At 47.8% G+C, this 27,405-nt stretch overlaps 28 non-coding genes across 28 annotated transcripts; 14 read left to right on the forward strand and 14 right to left on the reverse strand.

Annotated features, from left to right (window-relative positions):
- The first annotated feature begins 590 nt into the window (after nucleotides 1-590).
- Trnap-ugg (transfer RNA proline (anticodon UGG)) lies at nucleotides 591-662 on the forward strand. The gene has a single exon. It is a non-coding gene; the product is annotated as a tRNA-Pro (tRNA).
- A 636-nt stretch (nucleotides 663-1,298) lies between these two features.
- Trnav-uac (transfer RNA valine (anticodon UAC)) lies at nucleotides 1,299-1,371 on the reverse strand. Its single transcript has one exon. It is a non-coding gene; the product is annotated as a tRNA-Val (tRNA).
- A 234-nt stretch (nucleotides 1,372-1,605) lies between these two features.
- Nucleotides 1,606-1,677, forward strand: Trnap-cgg (transfer RNA proline (anticodon CGG)). Its single transcript has one exon. It is a non-coding gene; the product is annotated as a tRNA-Pro (tRNA).
- Nucleotides 1,678-1,885: 208 nt separating this feature from the next.
- Trnav-aac (transfer RNA valine (anticodon AAC)) lies at nucleotides 1,886-1,958 on the reverse strand. The gene has a single exon. It is a non-coding gene; the product is annotated as a tRNA-Val (tRNA).
- A 1,631-nt stretch (nucleotides 1,959-3,589) lies between these two features.
- Trnap-ugg (transfer RNA proline (anticodon UGG)) lies at nucleotides 3,590-3,661 on the forward strand. Its single transcript has one exon. It is a non-coding gene; the product is annotated as a tRNA-Pro (tRNA).
- A 636-nt stretch (nucleotides 3,662-4,297) lies between these two features.
- Trnav-uac (transfer RNA valine (anticodon UAC)) lies at nucleotides 4,298-4,370 on the reverse strand. Its single transcript has one exon. It is a non-coding gene; the product is annotated as a tRNA-Val (tRNA).
- A 234-nt stretch (nucleotides 4,371-4,604) lies between these two features.
- Nucleotides 4,605-4,676, forward strand: Trnap-cgg (transfer RNA proline (anticodon CGG)). The gene has a single exon. It is a non-coding gene; the product is annotated as a tRNA-Pro (tRNA).
- A 208-nt stretch (nucleotides 4,677-4,884) lies between these two features.
- On the reverse strand, nucleotides 4,885-4,957 carry Trnav-aac (transfer RNA valine (anticodon AAC)). Its single transcript has one exon. It is a non-coding gene; the product is annotated as a tRNA-Val (tRNA).
- Nucleotides 4,958-6,569: 1,612 nt separating this feature from the next.
- Trnap-ugg (transfer RNA proline (anticodon UGG)) lies at nucleotides 6,570-6,641 on the forward strand. Its single transcript has one exon. It is a non-coding gene; the product is annotated as a tRNA-Pro (tRNA).
- Nucleotides 6,642-7,277: 636 nt separating this feature from the next.
- On the reverse strand, nucleotides 7,278-7,350 carry Trnav-uac (transfer RNA valine (anticodon UAC)). The gene has a single exon. It is a non-coding gene; the product is annotated as a tRNA-Val (tRNA).
- A 234-nt stretch (nucleotides 7,351-7,584) lies between these two features.
- Nucleotides 7,585-7,656, forward strand: Trnap-cgg (transfer RNA proline (anticodon CGG)). The gene has a single exon. It is a non-coding gene; the product is annotated as a tRNA-Pro (tRNA).
- A 208-nt stretch (nucleotides 7,657-7,864) lies between these two features.
- Trnav-aac (transfer RNA valine (anticodon AAC)) lies at nucleotides 7,865-7,937 on the reverse strand. The gene has a single exon. It is a non-coding gene; the product is annotated as a tRNA-Val (tRNA).
- A 1,255-nt stretch (nucleotides 7,938-9,192) lies between these two features.
- Nucleotides 9,193-9,264, forward strand: Trnap-ugg (transfer RNA proline (anticodon UGG)). Its single transcript has one exon. It is a non-coding gene; the product is annotated as a tRNA-Pro (tRNA).
- A 636-nt stretch (nucleotides 9,265-9,900) lies between these two features.
- Trnav-uac (transfer RNA valine (anticodon UAC)) lies at nucleotides 9,901-9,973 on the reverse strand. The gene has a single exon. It is a non-coding gene; the product is annotated as a tRNA-Val (tRNA).
- A 4,369-nt stretch (nucleotides 9,974-14,342) lies between these two features.
- On the forward strand, nucleotides 14,343-14,414 carry Trnap-cgg (transfer RNA proline (anticodon CGG)). The gene has a single exon. It is a non-coding gene; the product is annotated as a tRNA-Pro (tRNA).
- A 208-nt stretch (nucleotides 14,415-14,622) lies between these two features.
- On the reverse strand, nucleotides 14,623-14,695 carry Trnav-aac (transfer RNA valine (anticodon AAC)). Its single transcript has one exon. It is a non-coding gene; the product is annotated as a tRNA-Val (tRNA).
- A 1,500-nt stretch (nucleotides 14,696-16,195) lies between these two features.
- Trnap-ugg (transfer RNA proline (anticodon UGG)) lies at nucleotides 16,196-16,267 on the forward strand. Its single transcript has one exon. It is a non-coding gene; the product is annotated as a tRNA-Pro (tRNA).
- Nucleotides 16,268-16,903: 636 nt separating this feature from the next.
- On the reverse strand, nucleotides 16,904-16,976 carry Trnav-uac (transfer RNA valine (anticodon UAC)). Its single transcript has one exon. It is a non-coding gene; the product is annotated as a tRNA-Val (tRNA).
- A 234-nt stretch (nucleotides 16,977-17,210) lies between these two features.
- Nucleotides 17,211-17,282, forward strand: Trnaa-cgc (transfer RNA alanine (anticodon CGC)). Its single transcript has one exon. It is a non-coding gene; the product is annotated as a tRNA-Ala (tRNA).
- Nucleotides 17,283-19,087: 1,805 nt separating this feature from the next.
- On the reverse strand, nucleotides 19,088-19,160 carry Trnav-aac (transfer RNA valine (anticodon AAC)). Its single transcript has one exon. It is a non-coding gene; the product is annotated as a tRNA-Val (tRNA).
- A 1,501-nt stretch (nucleotides 19,161-20,661) lies between these two features.
- Nucleotides 20,662-20,733, forward strand: Trnap-ugg (transfer RNA proline (anticodon UGG)). The gene has a single exon. It is a non-coding gene; the product is annotated as a tRNA-Pro (tRNA).
- Nucleotides 20,734-21,369: 636 nt separating this feature from the next.
- On the reverse strand, nucleotides 21,370-21,442 carry Trnav-uac (transfer RNA valine (anticodon UAC)). The gene has a single exon. It is a non-coding gene; the product is annotated as a tRNA-Val (tRNA).
- A 234-nt stretch (nucleotides 21,443-21,676) lies between these two features.
- Trnaa-cgc (transfer RNA alanine (anticodon CGC)) lies at nucleotides 21,677-21,748 on the forward strand. Its single transcript has one exon. It is a non-coding gene; the product is annotated as a tRNA-Ala (tRNA).
- Nucleotides 21,749-23,553: 1,805 nt separating this feature from the next.
- Nucleotides 23,554-23,626, reverse strand: Trnav-aac (transfer RNA valine (anticodon AAC)). The gene has a single exon. It is a non-coding gene; the product is annotated as a tRNA-Val (tRNA).
- A 1,501-nt stretch (nucleotides 23,627-25,127) lies between these two features.
- Nucleotides 25,128-25,199, forward strand: Trnap-ugg (transfer RNA proline (anticodon UGG)). The gene has a single exon. It is a non-coding gene; the product is annotated as a tRNA-Pro (tRNA).
- Nucleotides 25,200-25,840: 641 nt separating this feature from the next.
- Nucleotides 25,841-25,913, reverse strand: Trnav-uac (transfer RNA valine (anticodon UAC)). The gene has a single exon. It is a non-coding gene; the product is annotated as a tRNA-Val (tRNA).
- A 234-nt stretch (nucleotides 25,914-26,147) lies between these two features.
- Trnap-cgg (transfer RNA proline (anticodon CGG)) lies at nucleotides 26,148-26,219 on the forward strand. The gene has a single exon. It is a non-coding gene; the product is annotated as a tRNA-Pro (tRNA).
- A 208-nt stretch (nucleotides 26,220-26,427) lies between these two features.
- Nucleotides 26,428-26,500, reverse strand: Trnav-aac (transfer RNA valine (anticodon AAC)). Its single transcript has one exon. It is a non-coding gene; the product is annotated as a tRNA-Val (tRNA).
- Nucleotides 26,501-27,405: the final 905 nt, after the last annotated feature.

Here is a 27,405-nt window from a genome sequence, read left to right on the forward strand (position 1 = left end):
TTGAAAGCGTAATAACATGAGCTACACGTAACTCCGATTTCTGTGTCTGACCTACTTTTAATGAAACTGTCGTCGATTTACTTACTACTATCGCTGCTGGACGAAGCAGATCAGGTGAAAACCATCAGTATTCTTGTAACGAAGAGGTAATGGAAATTTAGGTAAAACAATATCAAAAAAAGTTGTGTGGTGGAGCGACACGTACAGTTGGCTCTTCCTAGATGATCATTGCTGCACGGAATAATTGTTAAGGCACCGACGCCTTCAGGAGTGGTCTTCTGGAAGTTTTGCTTGCAGTATATTCCGCAATCTTTTCGTTATGAGTTGGTGTTTCGGATTCCCGATGTTCTTTTGTTTAGTGCATTTGCCTTCCCTTGACACTGAGAAAGCACATGACGAAAGTGAAACACCACCGTCTGTTCATCTGCAGAGCGCGATGAAATTATTCACTCTATATTCATTGCCTTTCATATTCTTCCCATCAGTGGTGAGCGCTGCCTTCAGAAAGCGCTTTTGTTTCTGATTTACATGGAAGTTAGTGTTCCTCGGAGCTGGACTGCTTGGGATTAGCTTCATTGCTACTGGCAGGTGGCTCGTTGGTCTAGGGGTATGATTCCTGCTTTGGGTGCAGGAGGTCCTGGGTTCAAATCCCGGACGAGCCCTACCGTTCTGACCGTGCTGAAGAGTAGGTGGAGCTCACCCACGTTTGCAGCTCTGCAATGAAGAATAGATGCCTGCCGCAGCACGCTTTGTGTAGCACTACGGTGATGAAGGGACCGTTTGATATGGCAAGAATCTGACACCAGTAAATTACATGGGTCGATTGCTGTAGAAGAGCCGACAGTAATCTTGCATGCAACGGAAAACAAAGGTTGTCTTTGCAGAACATGTGCACCGTGAGTGGAGACGAACCTCAATCGTGGAGCAGTCTACCTTCATCTGATTAGCGACGACAACAACCAAAGGGTGGGATACAAGACTGAGCGTAGTTAAGAGTTTCTCACTATTAGTTACGTTCACTCTTCAACAGAGCTGTGACAAGGCGAGTGCAGTGAGCTCAGGAAAGCCAGTATGAAGCGCACTTGAAGTAGTCCTGAAGAAATGGATTATAAACTTTGCCGGCCAGAATGGAGCTACGAGCGTTCTGAGTTACTGAATACCGGTACACTATGGGAGCAAGAACATTTGACAGTAAAATGAAGCGATATCCGTGTAGCACACGACATTTATTATCCATGCATACGCAGACGTGACGTTATCTCGGAAATGGAATCCGAAAAGGGGTTTAAAAAAAGTCGTGTTTCCGCCCGGGATCGAACCGGGGACCTTCTGCGTGTAAAGCAGACGTGATAACCGCTACACCACGGAAACGACGGCTCTGCGGCTGTTCTACCTAGAAACCCGTAGTGGCAACAGATTTTTCCTGCGTAAGCAAAGGCATCGCCTACGAGCTCCCTCCGATTCTAGAAGTTGCTATTGTAAAAGACATCGATGAAAACAATCAAACCGCAACAGCCAGGGAAAACGCTGGGTGAGCGGCAGCTCTGCATGGTGATACCAAGAACGGAGGCGTCAGTCATGTGCAGCGCTTAGATGCTACGAACAGGCTCGTTGGTCTAGGGGTATGATTCCTGCTTCGGGTGCAGGAGGTCCCGGATTCAATTCCCGGACGAGCCCTTGCGTTTTGTGCAAACGTGTGGCAACTACCGTCATGCCGGCGGCTGTTCCGCGCATTTCCAGCCCTCCAGGTAAGCACAAAAACCTAGTAGCCGGTTCTGAAAGAGTTTCATGTATCATCTGAGCCCTGGTGGTGGGCCGTTTGAAATTGATTTAAATGGTCACAGTAGAGATTGTAGCAAGGGTCTTGTTGAGTGCGACGAAAAAGTGTTTCCGCCCGGAATCGAACCGGGGACCTTCTGCGTGTTAGGCAGACGTGATAACCGCTACACCACGGAAACTGCTACGCTCTGTGCTCCACATCTGACACAACTTGTAGGACGATCGCAACTTTGGCGTAAAAATCACTTTGCGGAAACGCACAATGCAGGTATTTCGCATTCGTATGCAACAATCGACAGCACCCTTGCCTGTCTGAATGCCATCACGAATGAGAGCCCAAGAAGTCGTCGGAAATGCTCGCGGCCGAGTCCTCAGCAGCATCAGCTACTCATTCTTTCCATACGAGGTACCGTCAATTCGCGCAGTCGCTATTGCAAATGATGTCACCAAAAGCAATCACTTCGTTAGCGGCTACCTCTACATGGAGGCACCAGCAGCTCCGACAGGCCACCGCTGGCGCGCCGGCGCCCGGACCCACGACCGTCAATTCGCGCAGTCGCTATTGCAAATGATGTCACCAAAAGCAATCACTTCGTTAGCGGCGAGGAGCCCGGGCTCAGCGGTACCTCTACATGGAGGCACCAGCAGCTCCGACAGGCCACCGCTGGCGCGCCGGCGCCCGGACCCACGACCGTCAATGACGCTGCAGTCGATGTACTTCTTAATATCGCTTTTGGAAGAAGGAAACCAGGTGTAAATCACACAGTATTTTACTAATGATCTGGAAACGCAAGTTTAGAATAAGTAGAACATTATATAAAATGTGTTGTGTGGTCGAGCGACACCCACGCCTCGCTCTCGCCAGATTATCGTTGCTGCACGGAATGATTGTTAAGGCACCGACGGCTTCAGAGTTCGTCTTTTCGAAGTTTTGCTTTCGCAGTACATTCCGCAATCTTTTCGTTATGAGTCGTCTGTTTCGGTTTCCCGATGTAGTTTTGCTCACTGCTCTCGACTTCTCTTAACCCCGAGCCACCACTAGCCGAAAATTCCGCACTGCTATCTGGTCAATCTACAGAGCTCGATGAAGGCGTCGCGGTCGTTCCTGAGCTGATGAAACGGCCGAATCTGTAGTTGTTCCCAGATCTCTTCCACAACAACGGCCTCCCAGACGCTTGGATTACAGGAGTACGCCACTACTCCCAGCCGGAGAACTGCATTTGAAAGCGTAATAACATGAGCTACACGTAACTCCGATTTCTGTGTCTGACCTACTTTTAATGAAACTGTCGTCGATTTACTTACTACTATCGCTGCTGGACGAAGCAGATCAGGTGAAAACCATCAGTATTCTTGTAACGAAGAGGTAATGGAAATTTAGGTAAAACAATATCAAAAAAAGTTGTGTGGTGGAGCGACACGTACAGTTGGCTCGTCCTAGATGATCATTGCTGCACGGAATAATTGTTAAGGCACCGACGCCTTCAGGAGTGGTCTTCTGGAAGTTTTGCTTGCAGTATATTCCGCAATCTTTTCGTTATGAGTTGGTGTTTCGGATTCCCGATGTTCTTTTGTTTAGTGCATTTGCCTTCCCTTGACACTGAGAAAGCACATGACGAAAGTGAAACACCACCGTGTGTTCATCTGCAGAGCGCGATGAAATTATTCACTCTATATTCATTGCCTTTCATATTCTTCCCATCAGTGGTGAGCGCTGCCTTCAGAAAGCGCTTTTGTTTCTGATTTACATGGAAGTTAGTGTTCCTCGGAGCTGGACTGCTTGGGATTAGCTTCATTGCTACTGGCAGGTGGCTCGTTGGTCTAGGGGTATGATTCCTGCTTTGGGTGCAGGAGGTCCTGGGTTCAAATCCCGGACGAGCCCTACCGTTTTGACCGTGCTGAAGAGTAAGTGGAGCTCACCCACGTTTGCAGCTCTGCAATGAAGAATAGATGCCTGCCGCAGCACGCTTTGTGTAGCACTACGGTGATGAAGGGACCGTTTGATATGGCAAGAATCTGACACCAGTAAATTACATGGGTCGATTGCTGTAGAAGAGCCGACAGTAATCTTGCATGCAACGGAAAACAAAGGTTGTCTTTGCAGAACATGTGCACCGTGAGTGGAGACGAACCTCAATCGTGGAGCAGTCTACCTTCATCTGATTAGCGACGACAACAACCAAAGGGTGGGATACAAGACTGAGCGTAGTTAAGAGTTTCTCACTATTAGTTACGTTCACTCTTCAACAGAGCTGTGACAAGGCGAGTGCAGTGAGCTCAGGAAAGCCAGTATGAAGCGCACTTGAAGTAGTCCTGAAGAAATGGATTATAAACTTTGCCGGCCAGAATGGAGCTACGAGCGTTCTGAGTTACTGAATACCGGTACACTATGGGAGCAAGAGCATTTGACAGTAAAATGAAGCGATATCCGTGTAGCACACGACATTTATTATCCATGCATACGCAGACGTGACGTTATCTCGGAAATGGAATCCGAAAAGGGGTTTAAAAAAAGTCGTGTTTCCGCCCGGGATCGAACCGGGGACCTTCTGCGTGTAAAGCAGACGTGATAACCGCTACACCACGGAAACGACGGCTCTGCGGCTGTTCTACCTAGAAACCCGTAGTGGCAACAGATTTTTCCTGCGTAAGCAAAGGCATCGCCTACGAGCTCCCTCCGATTCTAGAAGTTGCTATTGTAAAAGACATCGATGAAAACAATCAAACCGCAACAGCCAGGGAAAACGCTGGGTGAGCGGCAGCTCTGCATGGTGATACCAAGAACGGAGGCGTCAGTCATGTGCAGCGCTTAGATGCTACGAACAGGCTCGTTGGTCTAGGGGTATGATTCCTGCTTCGGGTGCAGGAGGTCCCGGATTCAATTCCCGGACGAGCCCTTGCGTTTTGTGCAAACGTGTGGCAACTACCGTCATGCCGGCGGCTGTTCCGCGCATTTCCAGCCCTCCAGGTAAGCACAAAAACCAAGTAGCCGGTTCTGAAAGAGTTTCATGTATCATCTGAGCCCTGGTGGTGGGCCGTTTGAAATTGATTTAAATGGTCACAGTAGAGATTGTAGCAAGGGTCTTGTTGAGTGCGACGAAAAAGTGTTTCCGCCCGGAATCGAACCGGGGACCTTCTGCGTGTTAGGCAGACGTGATAACCGCTACACCACGGAAACTGCTACGCTCTGTGCTCCACATCTGACACAACTTGTAGGACGATCGCAACTTTGGCGTAAAAATCACTTTGCGGAAACGCACAATGCAGGTATTTCGCATTCGTATGCAACAATCGACAGCACCCTTGCCTGTCTGAATGCCATCACGAATGAGAGCCCAAGAAGTCGTCGGAAATGCTCGCGGCCGAGTCCTCAGCAGCATCAGCTACTCATTCTTTCCATACGAGGTACCGTCAATTCGCGCAGTCGCTATTGCAAATGATGTCACCAAAAGCAATCACTTCGTTAGCGGCTACCTCTACATGGAGGCACCAGCAGCTCCGACAGGCCACCGCTGGCGCGCCGGCGCCCGGACCCACGACCGTCAATTCGCGCAGTCGCTATTGCAAATGATGTCACCAAAAGCAATCACTTCGTTAGCGGCGAGGAGCCCGGGCTCAGCGGTACCTCTACATGCAGGCCACCGCTGGCGCGCCGGCGCCCGGACCCACGACCGTCAATGACGCTGCAGTCGATGTACTTCTTAATATCGCTTTTGGAAGAAGGAAACCAGGTGTAAATCACACAGTATTTTACTAATGATCTGGAAACGCAAGTTTAGAATAAGTAGAACATTATATAAAATGTGTTGTGTGGTCGAGCGACACCCACGCCTCGCTCTCGCCAGATTATCGTTGCTGCACGGAATGATTGTTAAGGCACCGACGGCTTCAGAGTTCGTCTTCTCGAAGTTTTGCTTTTGCAGTACATTCCGCAATCTTTTCGTTATGAGTCGTCTGTTTCGGTTTCCCGATGTAGTTTTGCTCACTGCTCTCGACTTCTCTTAACCCCGAGCCACCACTAGCCGAAAATTCCGCACTGCTATCTGGTCAATCTACAGAGCTCGATGAAGGCGTCGCGGTCGTTCCTGAGCTGATGAAACGGCCGAATCTGTAGTTGTTCCCAGATCTCTTCCACAACAACGGCCTCCCAGACGCTTGGATTACAGGAGTACGCCACTACTCCCAGCCGGAGAACTGCATTTGAAAGCGTAATAACATGAGCTACACGTAACTCCGATTTCTGTGTCTGACCTACTTTTAATGAAACTGTCGTCGATTTACTTACTACTATCGCTGCTGGACGAAGCAGATCAGGTGAAAACCATCAGTATTCTTGTAACGAAGAGGTAATGGAAATTTAGGTAAAACAATATCAAAAAAAGTTGTGTGGTGGAGCGACACGTACAGTTGGCTCGTCCTAGATGATCATTGCTGCACGGAATAATTGTTAAGGCACCGACGCCTTCAGGAGTGGTCTTCTGGAAGTTTTGCTTGCAGTATATTCCGCAATCTTTTCGTTATGAGTTGGTGTTTCGGATTCCCGATGTTCTTTTGTTTAGTGCATTTGCCTTCCCTTGACACTGAGAAAGCACATGACGAAAGTGAAACACCACCGTGTGTTCATCTGCAGAGCGCGATGAAATTATTCACTCTATATTCATTGCCTTTCATATTCTTCCCATCAGTGGTGAGCGCTGCCTTCAGAAAGCGCTTTTGTTTCTGATTTACATGGAAGTTAGTGTTCCTCGGAGCTGGACTGCTTGGGATTAGCTTCATTGCTACTGGCAGGTGGCTCGTTGGTCTAGGGGTATGATTCCTGCTTTGGGTGCAGGAGGTCCTGGGTTCAAATCCCGGACGAGCCCTACCGTTTTGACCGTGCTGAAGAGTAAGTGGAGCTCACCCACGTTTGCAGCTCTGCAATGAAGAATAGATGCCTGCCGCAGCACGCTTTGTGTAGCACTACGGTGATGAAGGGACCGTTTGATATGGCAAGAATCTGACACCAGTAAATTACATGGGTCGATTGCTGTAGAAGAGCCGACAGTAATCTTGCATGCAACGGAAAACAAAGGTTGTCTTTGCAGAACATGTGCACCGTGAGTGGAGACGAACCTCAATCGTGGAGCAGTCTACCTTCATCTGATTAGCGACGACAACAACCAAAGGGTGGGATACAAGACTGAGCGTAGTTAAGAGTTTCTCACTATTAGTTACGTTCACTCTTCAACAGAGCTGTGACAAGGCGAGTGCAGTGAGCTCAGGAAAGCCAGTATGAAGCGCACTTGAAGTAGTCCTGAAGAAATGGATTATAAACTTTGCCGGCCAGAATGGAGCTACGAGCGTTCTGAGTTACTGAATACCGGTACACTATGGGAGCAAGAGCATTTGACAGTAAAATGAAGCGATATCCGTGTAGCACACGACATTTATTATCCATGCATACGCAGACGTGACGTTATCTCGGAAATGGAATCCGAAAAGGGGTTTAAAAAAAGGCGTGTTTCCGCCCGGGATCGAACCGGGGACCTTCTGCGTGTAAAGCAGACGTGATAACCGCTACACCACGGAAACGACGGCTCTGCGGCTGTTCTACCTAGAAACCTGTAGTGGCAACAGATTTTTCCTGCGTAAGCAAAGGCATCGCCTACGAGCTCCCTCCGATTCTAGAAGTTGCTATTGTAAAAGACATCGATGAAAACAATCAAACCGCAACAGCCAGGGAAAACGCTGGGTGAGCGGCAGCTCTGCATGGTGATACCAAGAACGGAGGCGTCAGTCATGTGCAGCGCTTAGACGCTACGAACAGGCTCGTTGGTCTAGGGGTATGATTCCTGCTTCGGGTGCAGGAGGTCCCGGATTCAAATCCCGGACGAGCCCTTGCGTTTTGTGCAAACGTGTGGCAACTACCGTCATGCCGGCGGCTGTTCCGCGCATTTCCAGCCCTCCAGGTAAGCACAAAAACCAAGTAGCCGGTTCTGAAAGAGTTTCATGTATCATCTGAGCCCTGGTGGTGGGCCGTTTGAAATTGATTTAAATGGTCACAGTAGAGATTGTAGCAAGGGTCTTGTTGAGTGCGACGAAAAAGTGTTTCCGCCCGGAATCGAACCGGGGACCTTCTGCGTGTTAGGCAGACGTGATAACCGCTACACCACGGAAACTGCTACGCTCTGTGCTCCACATCTGACACAACTTGTAGGACGATCGCAACTTTGGCGTAAAAATCACTTTGCGGAAACGCACAATGCAGGTATTTCGCATTCGTATGCAACAATCGACAGCACCCTTGCCTGTCTGAATGCCATCACGAATGAGAGCCCAAGAAGTCGTCGGAAATGCTCGCGGCCGAGTCCTCAGCAGCATCAGCTACTCATTCTTTCCGTACGAGGTACCGTCAATTCGCGCAGTCGCTATTGCAAATATAAAATGTGTTGTGTGGTCGAGCGACAACCACGCCTCGCTCTCGCCAGATTATCGTTGTTGCACGGAATGATTGTTAAGGCACCGACGGCTTCAGATTTCGTCTTCTCGAAGTTTTGCTTTTGCAGTACATTCAGCAATCTTTTCGTTATGAGTCGTCTGTTTCGGTTTCCCGATGTAGTTTTGCTCACTGCTCTCGACTTCTTTTAACCCCGAACCACCACTAGCCGAAAATTCCGCACTGCTATCTGGTCAATCTGCAGAGCTCGATGAGGGCGTCGCGGTCGTTCCAGAGCTGATGAAACGGCCGAATCTGTAGTTGTTCCCAGATCTCTTCCACAACAACGGCCTCCCAGACGCTTGGATTACAGGAGTACGCCACTACTCCCAGCCGGAAAACTGCATTTGAAAGCGTAATAACATGAGCTACACGTAACTCCGATTTCAGTGTCTGACCTACTTTTAATGAAACTGTCGTCGATTTACTTACTACTATCGCTGCTGGACGAAGCAGATCAGGTGAAAACCACACAGTATTCATGTAACGAAGAGGTAATGGAAATTTAGGTAAAACAATATCAAAAAAAGTTGTGTGGTGGATCGACACGTACAGTTGGCTCTTCCTAGATGATCATTGCTGCACGGAATAATTCTTAAGGCACCGACGCCTTCAGGAGTGGTCTTCTGGAAGTTTTGCTTGCAGTATATTCCGCAATCTTTTCGTTATGAGTTGGTGCTTCGGATTCCCGATGTTCTTTTGTTTAGTGCATTTGCCTTCCCTTGACACTGAGAAAGCACATGACGAAAGTGAAACACCACCGTGTGTTCATCTGCAGAGCGCGATGAAATTATTCACTCTATATTCATTGCCTTTCATATTCTTCCCATCAGTGGTGAGCGCTGCCTTCAGAAAGCGCTTTTGTTTCTGATTTACATGGAAGTTAGTGTTCCTCGGAGCTGGACTGCTTGGGATTAGCTTCATTGCTACTGGCAGGTGGCTCGTTGGTCTAGGGGTATGATTCCTGCTTTGGGTGCAGGAGGTCCCGGGTTCAAAGCCCGGACGAGCCCTACCGTTCTGACCGTGCTGAAGAGTAGGTGGAGCTCAACCACGTTTGCAGCTCTGCAATGAAGAATAGATGCCTGCCGCAGCACGCTTTGTGTAGCACTACGGTGATGAAGGGACCGTTTGATATGGCAAGAATCTGACACCAGTAAATTACATGGGTCGATTGCTGTAGAAGAGCCGACAGTAATCTTGCATGCAACGGAAAACAAAGGTTGTCTTTGCAGAACATGTGCACCGTGAGTGGAGACGAACCTCAATCGTGGAGCAGTCTACCTTCATCTGATTAGCGACGACAACAACCAAAGGGTGGGATACAAGACTGAGCGTAGTTAAGAGTTTCTCACTATTAGTTACGTTCACACTTCAACAGAGCTGTGACAAGGCGAGTGCAGTGAGCTCAGGAAAGCCAGTATGAAGCGCACTTGAAGTAGTCCTGAAGAAATGGATTATAAACTTTGCCGGCCAGAATGGAGCTACGAGCGTTCTGAGTTACTGAATACCGGTACACTATGGGAGCAAGAGCATTTGACAGTAAAATGACTCGATATCCGTGTAGCCCACGACATTTATTATCCCTGCATACGCAGACGTGACGTTATCTCGGAAATGGAATCCGAAAAGGGGTTTAAAAAAAGTCGTGTTTCCGCCCGGGATCGAACCGGGGACCTTCTGCGTGTAAAGCAGACGTGATAACCGCTACACCACGGAAACGACGGCTCTGCGGCTGTTCTACCTAGAAACCCGTAGTGGCAACAGATTTTTCCTGCGTAAGCAAAGGCATCGCCTACGAGCTCCCTCCTATTCTAGAAGTTGCTATTGTAAAAGACATCGACGAAAACAATCAAACCGCAACAGCCAGGGAAAACGCTGGGTGAGCGGCAGCTCTGCATGGTGATACCAAGAACGGAGGCGTCAGTCATGTGCAGCGCTTAGACATCTACATCTACATCTACATTTATACTCCGCAAGCCACCCAACGGTGTGTGGCGGAGGGCACTTTACATGCCACTGTCACTATCTCCCTTTCCTGTTCCAGTCGCGTATGGTTCGCGGGAAGAACGACTGTCTGAAAGCCTCTGTGCGCGCTCTAATCTCTCTAATTTTACATTCGTGATCTCCTCGGGAGGTATAAGTAGGGGGAAGCAATATATTCGATACCTCATCCAGAAACGCACCCTCTCGAAACCTGGCGAGCAAGCTACACCGCGATGCAGAGCGCCTCTCTTGCAGAGTCTGCCACTTGAGTTTGTTAAACATCTCCGTAACGCTATCACGGTTACCAAATAACCCTGTGACGAAACGCGCCGCTCTTCTTTGGATCTTCTCTATCTCCTCCGTCAACCCGATCTGGTACGGATCCCACACTGATGAGCAATACTCAAGTATAGGTCGAACGAGTGTTTTGTAAGCCACCTCCTTTGTTGATGGACTACATTTTCTAAGGACTCTCCCAATGAATCTCAACCTGGTACCCGCCTTACCAACAATTAATTTTATATGATCATTCCACTTCAAATCGTTCCGCACGCATACTCCCAGATATTTTACAGAAGTAACTGCTACCAGTGTTTGTTCCGCTATCATATAATCATACAATAAAGGATCCTTCTTTCTATGTATTCGCAATACATTACATTTGTCTATGTTAAGGGTCAGTTGCCACTCCCTGCACCAAGTGCCTATCCGCTGCAGATCTTCCTGCATTTCGCTACAATTTTCTAATGCTGCAACTTCTCTGTATACTACAGCATCATCCGCGAAAAGCCGCATGGAACTTCCGACACTATCTACTAGGTCATTTATATATATTGTGAAAAGCAATGGTCCCATAACACTCCCCTGTGGCACGCCAGAGGTTACTTTAACGTCTGTAGATGTCTCTCCATTGAGAACAACATGCTGTGTTCTGTTTGCTAAAAACTCTTCAATCCAGCCACACAGCTGGTCTGATATTCCGTAGGCTCTTACTTTGTTTATCAGGCGACAGTGCGGAACTGTATCGAACGCCTTCCGGAAGTCAAGGAAAATAGCATCTACCTGGGAGCCTGTATCTAATATTTTCTGGGTCTCATGAACAAATAAAGCGAGTTGGGTTTCACACGATCGCTGTTTCCGGAATCCATGTTGATTCCTACATAGTAGATTCTGAGTTTCCAAAAACGACATGATACTCGAGCAAAAGACATGTTCTAAAATTCTACAACAGATCGACGTCAGAGAGATAGGTCTATAGTTTTGCGCATCTGCTCGACGACCCTTCTTGAAGACTGGGACTACCTGTGCTCTTTTCCAATCATTTGGAACCTTCCGTTCCTCTAGAGACTTGCGGTACACGGCTGTTAGAAGGGGGGCAAGTTCTTTCGCGTACTCTGTGTAGAATCGAATTGGTATCCCGTCAGGTCCAGTGGACTTTCCTCTGTTGAGTGATTCCAGTTGCTTTTCTATTCCTTGGACACTTATTTCAATGTCAGCCATTTTTTCGTTGGTGCGAGGATTTAGAGAAGGAACTGCAGTGCGGTCTTCCTCTGTGAAACAGCTTTGGAAAAAGGTGTTTAGTATTTCAGCTTTACGCTTGTCATCCTCTGTTTCAATGCCATCATCATCCCGGAGTGTCTGGACATGATGTTTCGAGCCACTTACTGATTTAACGTAAGACCAGAACTTCCTAGGATTTTCTGTCAAGTCGGCACCTAGTATTTTACTTTCGAATTCACTGAACGCTTCACGCATAGCCCTCCTTACGCTAACTTTGACATCGTTTAGCTTCTGTTTGTCTGAGAGGTTTTGGCTGCGTTTAAACTTGGAGTGAAGCTCTCTTTGCTTTCGCAGTAGTTTCCTAACTTTGTTGTTGTACCACGGTGGGTTTTTCCCGTCCCTCACAGTTTTGCTCGGCACGTACCTGTCTAAAACGCATTTTACGATTGCCTTGAACTTTTTCCATAAACACTCAACATTGTCAGTGTCTGAACAGAAATTTTCGTTTTGATCTGTTAGGTAGTCTGAAATCTGCCTTCTATTACTCTTGCTAAACAGATAAACCTTCCTCCCTTTTTTTATATTCCTATTAACTTCCATATTCAGGGATGCTGCAACGGCCTTATGATCACTGATTCCCTGTTCTGCTCTTACAGAGTCGAAAAGTTCGGGTCTGTTTGTTATCAGTAGGTCCAAGATGTTATCTCCACGAGTCGGTTCTCTGTTTAATTGCTCGAGGTAATTTTCGGATAGTGCACTCAGTATAATGTCACTCGATGCTCTGTCCCTACCACCCGTCCTAAACATCTGAGTGTCCCAGTCTATATCTGGTAAATTGAAATCTCCACCTAAGACCATAACATGCTGAGAAAATTTATGTGAAATGTATTCCAAATTTTCTCTCAGTTGTTCTGCCACTAATGCTGCTGAGTCGGGGGGTCGGTAAAAGGAGCCAATTATTAACCTAGCTCGGTTGTTGAGTGTAACCTCCACCCATAATAATTCACAGGAACTATCCACTTCTACTTCACTACAGGATAAACTACTACTAACAGCGACGAACACTCCACCACCGGTTGCATGCAATCTATCCTTTCTAAACACCGTCTGTGCCTTTGTAAAAATTTCGGCAGAATTTATCTCTGGCTTCAGCCAGCTTTCTGTACCTATAACGATTTCAGCTTCGGTGCTTTCTATCAGCGCTTGAAGTTCCGGTACTTTACCAACGCAGCTTCGACAGTTTACAATTACAATACCGATTGCTGCTTGGTCCCCGCATGTCCTGACTTTGCCCCGCACCCGTTGAGGCTGTTGCCCTTTCTGCACTTGCCCGAGGCCATCTAACCTAAAAAACCGCCCAGCCCACGCCACACAACCCCTGCTACCCGTGTAGCCGCTTGTTGCGTGTAGTGGACTCCTGACCTATCCAGCGGAACCCGAAACCCCACCACCCTATGGCGCAAGTCGAGGAATCTGCAGCCCACATTGTCGCAGAACCGTCTCAGCCTCTGATTCAGACCCTCCACTCGGCTCTGTACCAAAGGTCCGCAGTCAGTCCTGTCGACGATGCTGCAGATGGTGAGCTCTGCTTTCATCCCGCTAGCGAGACTGGCAGTCTTCACCAAATCAGATAGCCGCCGGAAGCCAGAGAGGATTTCCTCCGATCCATAGCGACACACATCATTGGTGCCGACATGAGCGACCACCTGCAGACGGGTGCACCCTGTACCCTTCATGGCATCCGGAAGGACCCTTTCCACATCTGGAATGACTCCCCCCGGTATGCACACGGAGTGCACTTTGGTTTTCTTCCCCTCCCTTGCTGCCATATCCCTAAGGGGCCCCATTACGCGCCTCACGTTGGAGCTCCCAACTACCAGTAAGCCCACCCTCTGCGACTGCCCGGATCTTGCAGACTGAGGGGCAACCTCTGGAACAGGACAAGCAGCCATGTCAGGCTGAAGATCAGTATCAGCCTGAGACAGAGCCTGAAACCGGTTCGTCAGACAAACTGGAGAGGCCTTCCGTTCAGCCCTCCGGAATGTCTTTCGCCCCCTGCCACACCTTGAGACGACCTCCCACTCTACCACAGGTGAGGGATCAGCCTCAATGCGGGCAGTATCCCGGGCAACCACAGTCGTAGTCCGATCGGGGGATGCGTGGGACGAGCTGGCCGTCCCCGACAAACCCCCATCCGGACCCCCACAGTGATGCCCATTGGCAACAGCCTCAAGCTGTGTGACCGAAGCCAACACTGCCTGAAGCTGGGAGCGAAGGGATGCCAACTCAGCCTGCATCCGAACACAGCAGTTGCAGTCCCTATCCATGCTAAAAACTTGTGCAAAGAACGTCTGAACTAATCTACAGAGAGCTCAAACAAAACGACAAAATTGAAGCGGTTATTAAAATACAAGATTGCCTAGTAAATGCAGTAATGCTGCCACTTGTGCACTGCTAACACACTGCTCGGCGGCGGAAGGAGACTACGCGATTTAACACTATTCGAGTACTAAAACGTGATGCTACAACTCTCAAATACTATAATACGCCCGAAATTTATGTGGTAGAGCTAGGAGTATACGACTTGCTGCTGCAGCTACGAACAGGCTCGTTGGTCTAGGGGTATGATTCCTGCTTCGGGTGCAGGAGGTCCCGGGTTCAAATCCCGGACGAGCCCTTGCTTTTTGTGCAAACGTGTGGCAACTACCGTCATGCCGGCGGCTGTTCCGCGCATTTCCAGCCCTCCAGGTAAGCACAAAAACCAAGTAGCCGGTTCTGAAAGAGTTTCATGTATCATCTGAGCCCTGGTGGTGGGCCGTTTGAAATTGATTTAAATGGTCACAGTAGAGATTGTAGCAAGGGTCTTGTTGAGTGCGACGAAAAATTGTTTCCGCCCGGAATCGAACCGGGGACCTTCTGCGTGTTAGGCAGACGTGATAACCGCTACACCACGGAAACTGCTACGCTCTGTGCTCCACATCTGACACAACTTGTAGGACGATCGCAACTTTGGCGTAAAAATCACTTTGCGGAAACGCACAATGCAGGTATTTCGCATTCGTATGCAACAATCGACAGCACCCTTGCCTGTCTGAATGCCATCACGAATGAGAGCCCAAGAAGTCGTCGGAAATGCTCGCGGCCGAGTCCTCAGCAGCATCAGCTACTCATTCTTTCCGTACGAGGTACCGTCAATTCGCGCAGTCGCTATTGCAAATGATGTCACCAAAAGCAATCACTTCGTTAGCGGCGAGGAGCCCGGGCTCAGCGGTACCTCTACATGGAGGCACCAGCAGCTCCGACAGGCCACCGCTGGCGCGCCGGCGCCCGGACCCACGACCGTCAATGACGCTGCAGTCATTTACTTCTTAATATCGCTTTTGGAAGAAGGAAACCAGGTGTAAATCACACAGTATTTTACTGATGATCTGGAAACGCAAGTTTAGAATAAGTAGAACATTATATAAAATGTGTTGTGTGGTCGAGCGACAACCACGCCTCGCTCTCGCCAGATTATCGTTGTTGCACGGAATGATTGTTAAGGCACCGACGGCTTCAGAGTTCGTCTTCTCGAAGTTCTGCTTTTGCAGTACATTCCGCAATCTTTTCGTTATGAGTCGTCTGTTTCGGTTTCCCGATGTAGTTTTGCTCACTGCTCTCGACTTCTCTTAACCCCGAGCCACCACTAGCCGAAAATTCCGCACTGCTATCTGGTCAATCTGCAAAGCTCGATGAGGGCGTCGCGGTCGTTCCTGAGCTGATGACACGGCCGAATCTGTAGTTGTTCCCAGATCTCTTCCACAACAACGGCCTCCCAGACGCTTGGATTACTGGAGTACGCCACTACTCCCAGCCAGAGAACTGCATTTGAAAGCGTAATAACTTGAGCTACACGTAACTCCGATTTCTGTGTCTGACCTACTTTTAATGAAACTGTCGTCGATTTACTTACTACTATCGCTGCTGGACGAAGCAGATCAGGTGAAAACCACACAGTATTCTTGTAACGTAGAGGTAATGGAAATTTAGGTAAAACAATATCAAAAAAAGTTGTGTGGTGGATCGACACGTACAGTTGGCTCTTCCTAGATGATCATTGCTGCACGGAATAATTGTTAAGGCACCGACGCCTTCAGGAGTGGTCTTCTGGAAATTTTGCTTGCAGTATATTCCGCAATCTTTTCGTTATGAGTTGGTGTTTCGGATTCCCGATGTTCTTTTGTTTAGTGCATTTGCCTTCCCTTGACACTGAGAAAGCACATGACGAAAGTGAAACACCACCGTCTGTTCATCTGCAGAGCGCGATGAAATTATTCACTCTATATTCATTGCCTTTCATATTCTTCCCATCAGTGGTGAGCGCTGCCTTCAGAAAGCGCTTTTGTTTCTGATTTACATGGAAGTTAGTGTTCCTCGGAGCTGGACTGCTTGGGATTAGCTTCATTGCTACTGGCAGGTGGCTCGTTGGTCTAGGGGTATGATTCCTGCTTTGGGTGCAGAAGGTCCCGGGTTCAAATCCCGGACGAGCCCTACCGTTTTGACCGTGCTGAAGAGTAGGGGGAGCTCACCCACGTTTGCAGCTCTGCAATGAAGAATAGATGCCTGCCGCAGCACGCTTTGTGTAGCACTACGGTGATGAAGGGACCGTTTGATATGGCAAGAATCTGACACCAGTAAATTACATGGGTCGATTGCTGTAGAAGAGCTGACAATAATCTTGCATGCAACGGAAAACAAAGGTTGTCTTTGTAGAACATGTGCACCGTGAGTGGAGACGAACCTCAATCGTGGAGCAGTCTACCTTCATCTGATTAGCGACGACAACAACCAAAGGGTGGGATACAAGACTGAGCGTAGTTAAGAGTTTCTCACTATTAGTTACGTTCACACTTCAACAGAGCTGTGACAAGGCGAGTGCAGTGGGCTCAGGAAAGCCAGTATGAAGCGCACTTGAAGTAGTCCTGAAGAAATGGATTATAAACTTTGCCGGCCAGAATGGAGCTACGAGCGTTCTGAGTTACTGAATACCGGTACACTATGGGAGCAAGAGCATTTGACAGTAAAATGACGCGATATCCGTGTAGCACACGACATTTATTATCCCTGCATACGCAGACGTGACGTTATCTCGGAAATGGAATCCGAAAAGGGGTTTAAGAAATGTCGTGTTTCCGCCCGGGATCGAACCGGGGACCTTCTGCGTGTAAAGCAGACGTGATAACTGCTACACCACGGAAACGACGGCTCTGCGGCTGTTCTACCTAGAAACCCGTAGTGGCAACAGATTTTTCCTGCGTAAGCAAAGGCATCGGCTACGAGCTCCCTCCGATTCTAGAAGTTGCTATTGTAAAAGACATCGATGAAAACAATCAAACCGCAACAGCCAGGGAAAACGCTGGGTGAGCGGCAGCTCTGCATTGTGATACTAAGAACGGAGGCGTCAGTCATGTGCAGCGCTTAGACGCTACGAACAGGCTCGTTGGTCTAGGGGTATGATTCCTGCTTCGCGTGCAGGAGCTCCCGGGTTCAAATCCCGGACGAGCCCTTGCTTTTTGTGCAAACGTGTGGCAACAACCGTCATGCCGGCGGCTGTTCCGCGCATTTCCAGCCCTCCAGGTAAGCACAAAAACCAAGTAGCCGGTTCTGAAAGAGTTTCATGTATCATCTTGTAACCTCCCCCTCACTTACCGACCTTAATGACAGTGGAAAATGAAACCGCGTGTACCTAATGGGAGTTTTGGAAAAGCAATCGTCACCGAAGTTAACCTGTCGGTAAAGAGGGAGGAACGGGTTACATCTAAATGAAAGGAAATGTGCTAATGAAACTGGTGGAAATTAATTTTGAAAAGGGGTAAAGTTAATAAAGAAAGTAAATGTGCAGCCGTTACGTTAACAATTAACTAGCGGTAATTAGGTATTTGAGATTTGGGGGAAATCACGGTCGCCAGTCCTAAGGACAATTACTATAGTAACTGAAAAAGAAAGGTTATTACACATATAATTAGCACTAGAAGCGTGGCAACTGAAGGTTGACACGTGCAGTGTGAAAACTGAAAGTTTGTCAGAAGTAATAAATTTCGCTACACCCTGACTTAATTTAGCAAAAGAATTAATAAAACCGGAAAATCGAAAGTTAATTTAGTGACTTAAGTTAATAGTGAGCTTTCTTTCTGAAGCACATCGAAATTCAGTAAAACACGGTTAGTCTTGGACTTCCTCAACAATCACTTCAAAAGCTACTTGAATCTACGCAGTTTAGAAATAAGAGATTTAACTTTGAACTTGAATTAAATGATTCTGAACAATTAACAATAGTAAAATTTAGTACGTACCAAGCTGAGCTGCAGCCACAGGTAAGCTAAAATACGATAACAAAACTCGCACTCTTAATTTGTGCTTGTGTAATCTGAATATTGTAGCCAGCTAACTGAACTTTGAAATTAAAGCAGTGAAATGATGTTACTTTAATGCTGGCGTCTGAATTTCAACGACACTCGGGTTCATTCCGGAAAAGGAAGGGACCCTGCTTGGTAATGCAATTGGGACAATGAGCAACAAAGGTTCATGCTAAGTTGCTGTTATTATAGTTACGAAAATGGTACAGTTTGAAAAGCTGAGGTCTGCCATACAGTTCTAAAACTTTACTTGCTTCCAGTCTTCCTTGATGGTTGATTGAAGGTTTGACGCCGTCGATCGAGGGGGTGGCGACAGTCACTCATTGTCGGCCGTCGCTGTTGCAGAAGCTGGATGTTGGCGCGCCTTCTTCTCGACACGGTCACCAGACGAAACGGGCTCTTGATGTGCGCTAGTTAATGTTTCCCGTCCGCGACACCATGTCACAAACTATCATCGCAAGTCGAGCGCAATTACATGCTGCCAAACCCCGAAAGCGCGGCAACTCGCGGGAGCGTCACACAACACACCTGCTCCACTCGCTACTCCCGCCAGACTCCTTCTCTCAGCCCGCGCTCCACGCGGCAGAGTTAACACTACCAAAGATCCTACACACTTTGATTCTTCACACGACCTATCGACGTAATCGTTCGATAGCAGTTTTCCCTAGGCAAGACCCAGCGTAAAAATACAAATAATATTTACGAAACAAACCAATTATACATCGACATAAATGTATAAATATATAAATAGTAAAACAATTACAATATACAAAGAGACAGAAATGTCATATCTTGAGGTAACAAAGCAAGGAAAAAAAATAGTACAATAGATGGAAATAGGAGGATATGCATTTCCGGCGTTACAATCTGAGCCCTGGTGGTGGGCCGTTTGAAATTGATTTAAATGGTCACAGTAGAGATTGTAGCAAGGGTCTTGTTGAGTGCGACGAAAAATTGTTTCCGCCCGGAATCGAACCGGGGACCTTCTGCGTGTTAGGCAGACGTGATAACCGCTACACCACGGAAACTGCTACGCTCTGTGCTCCACATCTGACACAACTTGTAGGACGATCGCAACTTTGGCGTAAAAATCACTTTGCGGAAACGCACAATGCAGGTATTTCGCATTCGTATGCAACAATCGACAGCACCCTTGCCTGTCTGAATGCCATCACGAATGAGAGCCCAAGAAGTCGTCGGAAATGCTCGCGGCCGAGTCCTCAGCAGCATCAGCTACTCATTCTTTCCGTACGAGGTACCGTCAATTCGCGCAGTCGCTATTGCAAATGATGTCACCAAAAGCAATCACTTCGTTAGCGGCGAGGAGCCCGGGCTCAGCGGTACCTCTACATGGAGGCACCAGCAGCTCCGACAGGCCACCGCTGGCGCGCCGGCGCCCGGACCCACGACCGTCAATGACGCTGCAGTCGATGTACCTCTTAATATCGCTTTTGGAAGAAGGAAACCAGGTGTAAATCACACAGTATTTTACTGATGATCTGGAAACGCAAGTTTAGAATAAGTAGAACATTATATAAAATGTGTTGTGTGGTCGAGCGACAACCACGCCTCGCTCTCGCCAGATTATCGTTGTTGCACGGAATGATTGTTAAGGCACCGACGGCTTCAGAGTTCGTCTTCTCGAAGTTTTGCTTTTGCAGTACATTCAGCAATCTTTTCGTTATGAGTCGTCTGTTTCGGTTTCCCGATGTAGTTTTGCTCACTGCTCTCGATTTCTCTTAACCCCGAGCCACCACTAGCCGAAAATTCCGCACTGCTATCTGGTCAATCTGCAAAGCTCGATGAGGGCGTCGCGGTCGTTCCTGAGCTGATGAAACGGCCGAATCTGTAGTTGTTCCCAGATCTCTTCCACAACAACGGCCTCCCAGACGCTTGGATTACAGGAGTACGCCACTACTCCCAGCCAGAGAACTGCATTTGAAAGCGTAATAACATGAGCTACACGTAACTCCGATTTCTGTGTCTGACCTACTTTTAATGAAACTGTCGTCGATTTACTTACTACTATCGCTGCTGGACAAAGCAGATCAGGTGAAAACCACACAGTATTCTTGTAACGTAGAGGTAATGGAAATTTAGGTAAAACAATATCAAAAAAAGTTGTGTGGTGGATCGACACGTACAGTTGGCTCTTCCTAGATGATCATTGCTGCACGGAATAATTGTTAAGGCACCGACGCCTTCAGGAGTGGTCTTCTGGAAATTTTGCTTGCAGTATATTCCGCAATCTTTTCGTTATGAGTTGGTGTTTCGGATTCCCGATGTTCTTTTGTTTAGTGCATTTGCCTTCCCTTGACACTGAGAAAGCACATGACGAAAGTGAAACACCACCGTCTGTTCATCTGCAGAGCGCGATGAAATTATTCACTCTATATTCATTGCCTTTCATATTCTTCCCATCAGTGGTGAGCGCTGCCTTCAGAAAGCGCTTTTGTTTCTGATTTACATGGAAGTTAGTGTTCCTCGGAGCTGGACTGCTTGGGATTAGCTTCATTGCTACTGGCAGGTGGCTCGTTGGTCTAGGGGTATGATTCCTGCTTTGGGTGCAGAAGGTCCCGGGTTCAAATCCCGGACGAGCCCTACCGTTTTGACCGTGCTGAAGAGTAGGGGGAGCTCACCCACGTTTGCAGCTCTGCAATGAAGAATAGATGCCTGCCGCAGCACGCTTTGTGTAGCACTACGGTGATGAAGGGACCGTTTGATATGGCAAGAATCTGACACCAGTAAATTACATGGGTCGATTGCTGTAGAAGAGCTGACAATAATCTTGCATGCAACGGAAAACAAAGGTTGTCTTTGTAGAACATGTGCACCGTGAGTGGAGACGAACCTCAATCGTGGAGCAGTCTACCTTCATCTGATTAGCGACGACAACAACCAAAGGGTGGGATACAAGACTGAGCGTAGTTAAGAGTTTCTCACTATTAGTTACGTTCACACTTCAACAGAGCTGTGACAAGGCGAGTGCAGTGGGCTCAGGAAAGCCAGTATGAAGCGCACTTGAAGTAGTCCTGAAGAAATGGATTATAAACTTTGCCGGCCAGAATGGAGCTACGAGCGTTCTGAGTTACTGAATACCGGTACACTATGGGAGCAAGAGCATTTGACAGTAAAATGACGCGATATCCGTGTAGCACACGACATTTATTATCCCTGCATACGCAGACGTGACGTTATCTCGGAAATGGAATCCGAAAAGGGGTTTAAGAAATGTCGTGTTTCCGCCCGGGATCGAACCGGGGACCTTCTGCGTGTAAAGCAGACGTGATAACTGCTACACCACGGAAACGACGGCTCTGCGGCTGTTCTACCTAGAAACCCGTAGTGGCAACAGATTTTTCCTGCGTAAGCAAAGGCATCGGCTACGAGCTCCCTCCGATTCTAGAAGTTGCTATTGTAAAAGACATCGATGAAAACAATCAAACCGCAACAGCCAGGGAAAACGCTGGGTGAGCGGCAGCTCTGCATTGTGATACTAAGAACGGAGGCGTCAGTCATGTGCAGCGCTTAGACGCTACGAACAGGCTCGTTGGTCTAGGGGTATGATTCCTGCTTCGCGTGCAGGAGCTCCCGGGTTCAAATCCCGGACGAGCCCTTGCTTTTTGTGCAAACGTGTGGCAACAACCGTCATGCCGGCGGCTGTTCCGCGCATTTCCAGCCCTCCAGGTAAGCACAAAAACCAAGTAGCCGGTTCTGAAAGAGTTTCATGTATCATCTTGTAACCTCCCCCTCACTTACCGACCTTAATGACAGTGGAAAATGAAACCGCGTGTACCTAATGGGAGTTTTGGAAAAGCAATCGTCACCGAAGTTAACCTGTCGGTAAAGAGGGAGGAACGGGTTACATCTAAATGAAAGGAAATGTGCTAATGAAACTGGTGGAAATTAATTTTGAAAAGGGGTAAAGTTAATAAAGAAAGTAAATGTGCAGCCGTTACGTTAACAATTAACTAGCGGTAATTAGGTATTTGAGATTTGGGGGAAATCACGGTCGCCAGTCCTAAGGACAATTACTATAGTAACTGAAAAAGAAAGGTTATTACACATATAATTAGCACTAGAAGCGTGGCAACTGAAGGTTGACACGTGCAGTGTGAAAACTGAAAGTTTGTCAGAAGTAATAAATTTCGCTACACCCTGACTTAATTTAGCAAAAGAATTAATAAAACCGGAAAATCGAAAGTTAATTTAGTGACTTAAGTTAATAGTGAGCTTTCTTTCTGAAGCACATCGAAATTCAGTAAAACACGGTTAGTCTTGGACTTCCTCAACAATCACTTCAAAAGCTACTTGAATCTACGCAGTTTAGAAATAAGAGATTTAACTTTGAACTTGAATTAAATGATTCTGAACAATTAACAATAGTAAAATTTAGTACGTACCAAGCTGAGCTGCAGCCACAGGTAAGCTAAAATACGATAACAAAACTCGCACTCTTAATTTGTGCTTGTGTAATCTGAATATTGTAGCCAGCTAACTGAACTTTGAAATTAAAGCAGTGAAATGATGTTACTTTAATGCTGGCGTCTGAATTTCAACGACACTCGGGTTCATTCCGGAAAAGGAAGGGACCCTGCTTGGTAATGCAATTGGGACAATGAGCAACAAAGGTTCATGCTAAGTTGCTGTTATTATAGTTACGAAAATGGTACAGTTTGAAAAGCTGAGGTCTGCCATACAGTTCTAAAACTTTACTTGCTTCCAGTCTTCCTTGATGGTTGATTGAAGGTTTGACGCCGTCGATCGAGGGGGTGGCGACAGTCACTCATTGTCGGCCGTCGCTGTTGCAGAAGCTGGATGTTGGCGCGCCTTCTTCTCGACACGGTCACCAGACGAAACGGGCTCTTGATGTGCGCTAGTTAATGTTTCCCGTCCGCGACACCATGTCACAAACTATCATCGCAAGTCGAGCGCAATTACATGCTGCCAAACCCCGAAAGCGCGGCAACTCGCGGGAGCGTCACACAACACACCTGCTCCACTCGCTACTCCCGCCAGACTCCTTCTCTCAGCCCGCGCTCCACGCGGCAGAGTTAACACTACCAAAGATCCTACACACTTTGATTCTTCACACGACCTATCGACGTAATCGTTCGATAGCAGTTTTCCCTAGGCAAGACCCAGCGTAAAAATACAAATAATATTTACGAAACAAACCAATTATACATCGACATAAATGTATAAATATATAAATAGTAAAACAATTACAATATACAAAGAGACAGAAATGTCATATCTTGAGGTAACAAAGCAAGGAAAAAAAATAGTACAATAGATGGAAATAGGAGGATATGCATTTCCGGCGTTACAATCTGAGCCCTGGTGGTGGGCCGTTTGAAATTGATTTAAATGGTCACAGTAGAGATTGTAGCAAGGGTCTTGTTGAGTGCGACGAAAAATTGTTTCCGCCCGGAATCGAACCGGGGACCTTCTGCGTGTTAGGCAGACGTGATAACCGCTACACCACGGAAACTGCTACGCTCTGTGCTCCACATCTGACACAACTTGTAGGACGATCGCAACTTTGGCGTAAAAATCACTTTGCGGAAACGCACAATGCAGGTATTTCGCATTCGTATGCAACAATCGACAGCACCCTTGCCTGTCTGAATGCCATCACGAATGAGAGCCCAAGAAGTCGTCGGAAATGCTCGCGGCCGAGTCCTCAGCAGCATCAGCTACTCATTCTTTCCGTACGAGGTACCGTCAATTCGCGCAGTCGCTATTGCAAATGATGTCACCAAAAGCAATCACTTCGTTAGCGGCGAGGAGCCCGGGCTCAGCGGTACCTCTACATGGAGGCACCAGCAGCTCCGACAGGCCACCGCTGGCGCGCCGGCGCCCGGACCCACGACCGTCAATGACGCTGCAGTCGATGTACCTCTTAATATCGCTTTTGGAAGAAGGAAACCAGGTGTAAATCACACAGTATTTTACTGATGATCTGGAAACGCAAGTTTAGAATAAGTAGAACATTATATAAAATGTGTTGTGTGGTCGAGCGACAACCACGCCTCGCTCTCGCCAGATTATCGTTGTTGCACGGAATGATTGTTAAGGCACCGACGGCTTCAGAGTTCGTCTTCTCGAAGTTTTGCTTTTGCAGTACATTCAGCAATCTTTTCGTTATGAGTCGTCTGTTTCGGTTTCCCGATGTAGTTTTGCTCACTGCTCTCGATTTCTCTTAACCCCGAGCCACCACTAGCCGAAAATTCCGCACTGCTATCTGGTCAATCTGCAAAGCTCGATGAGGGCGTCGCGGTCGTTCCTGAGCTGATGAAACGGCCGAATCTGTAGTTGTTCCCAGATCTCTTCCACAACAACGGCCTCCCAGACGCTTGGATTACAGGAGTACGCCACTACTCCCAGCCAGAGAACTGCATTTGAAAGCGTAATAACATGAGCTACACGTAACTCCGATTTCTGTGTCTGACCTACTTTTAATGAAACTGTCGTCGATTTACTTACTACTATCGCTGCTGGACAAAGCAGATCAGGTGAAAACCACACAGTATTCTTGTAACGAAGAGGTAATGGAAATTTAGGTGAAACAATATCAAAAAAAGTTGTGTGGTGGATCGACACGTACAGTTGGCTCTTCCTAGATGATCATTGCTGCACGGAATAATTCTTAAGGCACCGACGCCTTCAGGAGTGGTCTTCTGGAAATTTTGCTTGCAGTATATTCCGCAATCTTTTCGTTATGAGTTGGTGTTTCGGATTCCCGATGTTCTTTTGTTTAGTGCATTTGCCTTCCCTTGACACTGAGAAAGCACATGACGAAAGTGAAACACCACCGTGTGTTCATCTGCAGAGCGCGATGAAATTATTCACTCTATATTCATTGCCTTTCATATTCTTCCCATCAGTGGTGAGCGCTGCCTTCAGAAAGCGCTTTTGTTTCTGATTTACATGGAAGTTAGTGTTCCTCGGAGCTGGACTGCTTGGGATTAGCTTCATTGCTACTGGCAGGTGGCTCGTTGGTCTAGGGGTATGATTCCTGCTTTGGGTGCAGTAGGTCCCGGGTTCAAATCCCGGACGAGCCCTACCGTTTTGACCGTGCTGAAGAGTAGGTGGAGCTCACCCACGTTTGCAGCTCTGCAATGAAGAATAGATGCCTGCCGCAGCACGCTTTGTGTAGCACTACGGTGATGAAGGGACCGTTTGATATGGCAAGAATCTGACACCAGTAAATTACATGGGTCGATTGCTGTAGAAGAGCCGACAGTAATCTTGCATGCAACGGAAAACAAAGGTTGTCTTTGCAGAACATGTGCACCGTGAGTGGAGACGAACCTCAATCGTGGAGCAGTCTACCTTCATCTGATTAGCGACGACAACAACCAAAGGGTGGGATACAAGACTGAGCGTAGTTAAGAGTTTCTCACTATACTATTAGTTACGTTCACACTTCAACAGAGCTGTGACAAGGCGAGTGCAGTGAGCTCAGGAAAGCCAGTATGAAGCGCACTTGAAGTAGTCCTGAAGAAATGGATTATAAACTTTGCTGGCCAGAATGGAGCTACGAGCGTTCTGAGTTACTGAATACCGGTACACTATGGGAGCAAGAGCATTTGACAGTAAAATGACGCGATATCCGTGTAGCACACGACATTTATTATCCCTGCATACGCAGACGTGACGTTATCTCGGAAATGGAATCCGAAAAGGGGTTTAAGAAATGTCGTGTTTCCGCCCGGGATCGAACCGGGGACCTTCTGCGTGTAAAGCAGACGTGACAACCGCTACACCACGGAAACGACGGCTCTGCGGCTGTTCTACCTAGAAACCCGTAGTGGCAACAGATTTTTCCTGCGTAAGCAAAGGCATCGGCTACGAGCTCCCTCCGATTCTAGAAGTTGCTATTGTAAAAGACATCGATGAAAACAATCAAACCGCAACAGCCAGGGAAAACGCTGGGTGAGCGGCAGCTCTGCATGGTGATACCAAGAACGGAGGCGTCAGTCATGTGCAGCGCTTAGACGCTACGAACAGGCTCGTTGGTCTAGGGGTATGATTCCTGCTTCGGGTGCAGGAGGTCCCGGGTTCAAATCCCGGACGAGCCCTTGCTTTTTGTGCAAACGTGTGGCAACTACCGTCATGCCGGCGGCTGTTCCGCGCATTTCCAGCCCTCCAGGTAAGCACAAAAACCAAGTAGCCGGTTCTGAACGAGTTTCATGTATCATCTGAGCCCTGGTGGTGGGCCGTTTGAAATTGATTTAAATGGTCACAGTAGAGATTGTAGCATGGGTCTTGTTGAGTGCGACGAAAAATTGTTTCCGCCCGGAATCGAACCGGGGACCTTCTGCGTGTTAGGCAGACGTGATAACCGCTACACGACGGAAACTGCTACGCTCTGTGCTCCACATCTGACACAACTAGTAGGACGATCGCAACTTTGGCGTAAAAATCACTTTGCGGAAACGCACAATGCAGGTATTTCGCATTCGTATGCAACAATCGACAGCACCCTTGCCTGTCTGAATGCCATCACGAATGAGAGCCCAAGAAGTCGTCGGAAATGCTCGCGGCCGAGTCCTCAGCAGCATCAGCTACTCATTCTTTCCGTACAAGGTACCGTCAATTCGCGCAGTCGCTATTGCAAATGATGTCACCAAAAGCAATCACTTCGTTAGCGGCGAGGAGCCCCGTACAAGGTACCGTCAATTCGCGCAGTCGCTATTGCAAATGATGTCACCAAAAGCAATCACTTCGTTAGCGGCGAGGAGCCCGGGCTCAGCGGTACCTCTACATGGAGGCACCAGCAGCTCCGACAGGCCACCGCTGGCGCGCCGGCGCCCGGACCCACGACAGTCAATGACGCTGCAGTCGATGTACTTCTTAATATCGCTTTTGGAAGAAGGAAACCAGGTGTAAATCACACAGTATTTTACTGATGATCTGGAAACGCAAGTTTAGAATAAGTAGAACATTATATAAAATGTGTTGTGTGGTCGAGCGACAACCACGCCTCGCTCTCGCCAGATTATCGTTGTTGCACGGAATGATTGTTAAGGCACCGACGGCTTCAGAGTTCGTCTTCTCGAAGTTTTGCTTTTGCAGTACATTCAGCAATCTTTTCGTTATGAGTCGTCTGTTTCGGTTTCCCGATGTAGTTTTGCTCACTGCTCTCGATTTCTCTTAACCCCGAGCCACCACTAGCCGAAAATTCCGCACTGCTATCTGGTCAACCTGCAAAGCTCGATGAGGGCGTCGCGGTCGTTCCTGAGCTGATGAAACGGCCGAATCTGT

This window comes from Schistocerca cancellata, unplaced genomic scaffold, assembly GCF_023864275.1.
Source record: "Schistocerca cancellata isolate TAMUIC-IGC-003103 unplaced genomic scaffold, iqSchCanc2.1 HiC_scaffold_1080, whole genome shotgun sequence".
In the NCBI taxonomy this organism is placed as follows: Eukaryota; Metazoa; Arthropoda; class Insecta; order Orthoptera; family Acrididae; genus Schistocerca; species Schistocerca cancellata.